The following is a 4,559-nucleotide window of genomic DNA, read 5'->3' on the forward strand; positions in this document are numbered from 1 at the left end:
ATGGATCTTGGCCAGTGTTTGTTGCATCTGGACTTTGCACGACGATGTCACCTGCGTCAATAAGCTTTTGAATTGCATTTTTCAGATTCCAACATTTTCTCTATGTCGTGCNAAAGGAAAGGAGTCAAAAATGGCTGAAATAGCTATATTAGGCCTACATTAAATATTTACATGCTAAAATATAAAAATCTTGGGGAGGGTCAAAAATCACATGTCTACAACCTCGGAATTAAATTTCGGGCTTACGCCCAAGTCCCATATTTTCCTACGGACCCTCCGGGACCGTCAAATCATGGGTCCGGGTCCGTTTACCCAAAATGTTGACCGAAGTCAAATATATTCATTTTAAATATCAAAATTTAGCAATTTTTCTCATAGAATTCATATTTAAGATTTCCGCTTACGCGCCCGGACTGCGCACGCAAATCGAGGCAACCCTAAATGAGGTTTTCAAGCCCTCGGAAGTACAAAAAGGGTAAGGAAACAGGTGATGACGTTTTGCATCGTCACATTCTCCACCTCTAAAACAATCATTCGTCCTCGAACGGACAAAGAAAGAAGTACCTGAGTCGGGAAAAAGATGAGGATAGCGACTCCGCATATCAGACCCGGACTCCCAGGTCGATGCCTCAGGAGGCTGACCTCTCCACTGAACACGAATAGAAGGAAAGCTCTTGGATCTCAACTGACGAACCTGCCGGTCTAGAATAGCTACCGGCTCCTCCTCATAAGATAAGTCCTTGTCCAACTAGACAGTGCTGAAATCTAACACGTGGGCTGGATCGCCGTGATACCTCAAGCATGGATACATGAAAAACTGGATGCACGGCTGATAAGCTAGGCGGCAATGCAAGTCTATAAGCCACCTCTCCCACTCGATCAAGAATCTCAAACGGACCAATGAACCTAGGGCTAAGCTTGCCCTTCTTCCCAAATCTCATCACGCCCTTCATAGGCGACACTCGGAGCAATACCCGCTCACCAATCATAAATGCCACATCTCTAACCTTGCGGTCGGCATAACTCTTTTGCCTAGACTGAGCTGAACGAAGCCTTTTCTGAATGATCTTGACCTTGTCCAAGGCCTCCTGAACCAGATCTGTACCCAACAACCGAGCCTCTCCCGGCTCAAGCCATCCAACCGGAGACCGACACCGCCTACCATATAAAGCCTCATAAGGAGCCATCTGGATGCTCGACTGGTAGCTGTTGTTGTAGGCAAACTCCGCTAAAGGCAAGAACTGATCCCACGAACCTCCAAAGTCAATAACACAAGCTCGGAGCATGTCCTCCAAAATCTGAATAGTCCGCTCGGACTGCCCGTCCGTCTGGGGATAAAATGCTGTGCTCAACTCGACCCGTGTGCCCAACTCTTGCTGAACTGCTCTCCAGAAGCGCGAGGCAAACTGCGTACCCCGGTCCGAAATGATAGTTGCCGGCACACCATGAAGGCGAACGATCTCCTGGATATAAATCTCAGCTAATCTCTCGGATGAATAGGAGACTGCCACAGGAATGAAATGCGCTGACTTGGTCAGCCTATCAGCAATGACCCATAATGCATCGAACTTCTTTCGAGTCAACGGAAGTCCAGTAACAAAATCCATAGTAATCCGCTCCCACTTCCACTCGGGAAGCTCAATCCGCTAAAATACACCACCAGGCCTCTGAGGCTCGTACTTAACCTGCTGACAATTCAAACAATGAGCCATATATGCTACGATATCCTTCTTCATTCTACGCCACCAGTAATGCTGCCGCAAATCCTGATACATCTTCGCGGCGCCCGGATGAATAGAGTACCGGGAGCTATGGGCCTCCTCTAAAATCAACTCTCGGAGCCCATCCACATTAGGCACACATACACGACCCTGCAATCTCAAAACTCTATCATCATCCAAGGTAACATGCCTGGCACCTCCGCGCTGCACCGTGTCTCTAAGGACACATAAATAGGGATCATCATACTGCCTATCACGGATACGCTCCAATAACGAAGAACGAGCGACCGTGCAAGCTAACACACGATTGGGCTCAGAAACATCCAGTCTCACGAACTGATTGGCTAACGTCTGAACATCCAAGGCAAGCGGCCTTTCACCGATCGGAATATAAGCAAGACTACCCATACTGGCTGACTTCCTACTCAATGCATCGGCCACCATATTGGCCTTCCCTGAATGATATAGAATGGTGATGTCATAATCCTTCAACAACTCCAACCACCTCCTCTGCCTCAAATTCAACTCCTTTTGCTTGAACAAATACTGAAGACTCTTGTGATCCGTGAACACCTCACATGCCACGCCATACAGATAATGCCTCCAAATCTTCAATGCGTGAACTATGGCTGCCAACTCCAAATCATGAACCGGATAGTTCTTCTCATGAATCTTCAACTGCCTCGAAGCATAGGCAATGACCTTGCCATCCTGCATCAACACTGCTCCAAGCCCAACACGGGAAGCATCACAATAGACTGTATAAGGCCCTGAACCTGTGGGCAAAACCAACACCGGTGCCGTGGTCAGAGCTATCTTGAGCTTCTGAAAGCTCGCCTCACACTCCTCCGACCATCTGAACTGGGCACCCTTCTGGGTCAATCTGGTCATCGGGGCTGCAATGGATGAAAACCCCTCCATGAACCGTCGATAGTAGCCTGCCAATCCCAAGAAACTCCGAATCTCTGTAGCTGATGCTGGTCTAGGCCAGTTCTTGACTGCCTCTATCTTCTTTGGGCCCACCTGAATACCCTCTGCTGATACGACGTGACCCAGAAATGCAACTGAACTCAGCCAGAACTCACACTTGGAGAACTTGGCATATAACTGACTATCCCTCAGAGTCTGAAGAACCACTCTAAGGTGCTGCTCGTGCTCCTCCTGGCTGCGGGAATATATCAATATATCATTAATGAACATTATCATGAAGGAATCCAAATAAGGCTTGAACACTCGGTTCATCAAGTCCATGAAAGCTGCTGGGGCATTTGTCAACCCGAATGACATAACCAAGAACTCATAATGCCCGTACCGAGTGCGGAAAGCTGTCTTAGGGACATCGGATGCCCTAATCCTCAACTGTTGGTAGCCAGATCACAAGTCAATCTTGGAGAATACCCTGGCACCCTGAAGCTGGTCGAACAAATCATCAATCCTCAGCAGTGGATACTTATTCTTGATCGTTACCTTGTTCTATTGCCGGTAATCAATACACATTTTATTGACCCGTCCTTCTTCTTGACAAATAGCACCAGCGCACCCCAAGGTGAGACAATGGGTCTAATGAAATCCTTCTCTAGCAAATCCTGCAACTGTTCCTTTAGCTCCTTCAACTCCGGCGGCTCCATACGATACGGCGGGATAGAAATGGGCTGAGTGCCCGGAACCAGATCAATGCAGAAATAAATATCCCTGTCGGGTGGCATAGTCGGAAGGTCTGAAGGAAAAACATCAGGGAAATCACAAACAACGGGCACAGAACCAATAGAGGGAACCTCAGCACTGGAATCCCGAACATAGGTTAAATAGGCTAAACACCCCTTCTCGACCATACGCCAAGCCTTCACATACGATATAACACTGCGGGTAGAATGACCAGGAGTTCCTCTCCACTCTAAACGAGGCATACCCGGTAAAGCTAAGGTCACAGTCTTGGCATGGCAGTCCAAGATAGCGTGATAGGGTGATAACCAGTCCATCCCCAATATAATATCAAAGTCGACCATATCTAAAAGCAACAGATCTACACGAGTCTCCAGACCCCCAATCACCACAACACAAGAGCGATGGACTCGATCGACCACGATAGAATCACCCACTGGCGTAGACACATAAACAGGAATACCCAATGCATCACTAGGCATGATCAAATACGGGCCAAAATAGGATGACACATACGAATACGTAGACCCCGGATCAAACAACACAGAAGCACCTCTATCACAAACCAAAATCGTACCTGTAATGACCGCATCTGAAGCCTCTGCCTCGGGCCTGGCCTAGAGAGCATAACATCGGGGCTGGGCCCCATCACTCTGATCTACCTCTTTGGGGCGGCCTGCTGCTGGCTGGCCTCCACCTCTAGCGGTCTGAGCTCCACCTCTATGACCTCTACCTCCACCTCTAGCACCTCTACCCCCGCCTCTGGCTGGCTGGGCGGCCTGTGGAACATCTGGTGCCTGAATCATAGGGCGGGGACCCTGCTGCTGCGGCTAAGCACCCCTCAACCTCGGGCAAGCCCTCCTGATGTGACCATACTCACCACACTCATAACATCCATCTGAACGTTGTGGCTGAGGAAACTGAGGCGGGCCCTGGCAACCTGAATGGCCCCCACGGAAACTCTGAAGTGGCGGTGCGCTGATAGGAGCTGGCGGTGCACTGAATAAATGCTGATCAGAACAGTGTGCCTGAGAACCACGGCCACCTGATGTACCGTGAGAAACCTGGAGAGCTGACTGAAAGGGCCTAGAGGGATGGCCTCTACCATATGAATCTCTACCTCCAGACGAGGTACCACTGAATCTGCCGGAATGACGGGCTCTCTTGTCTCCCCCA

Source organism: Nicotiana attenuata, unplaced genomic scaffold (genome assembly GCF_001879085.1).
Source record: "Nicotiana attenuata strain UT unplaced genomic scaffold, NIATTr2, whole genome shotgun sequence".
NCBI lineage: Eukaryota > Viridiplantae > Streptophyta > Magnoliopsida > Solanales > Solanaceae > Nicotiana > Nicotiana attenuata.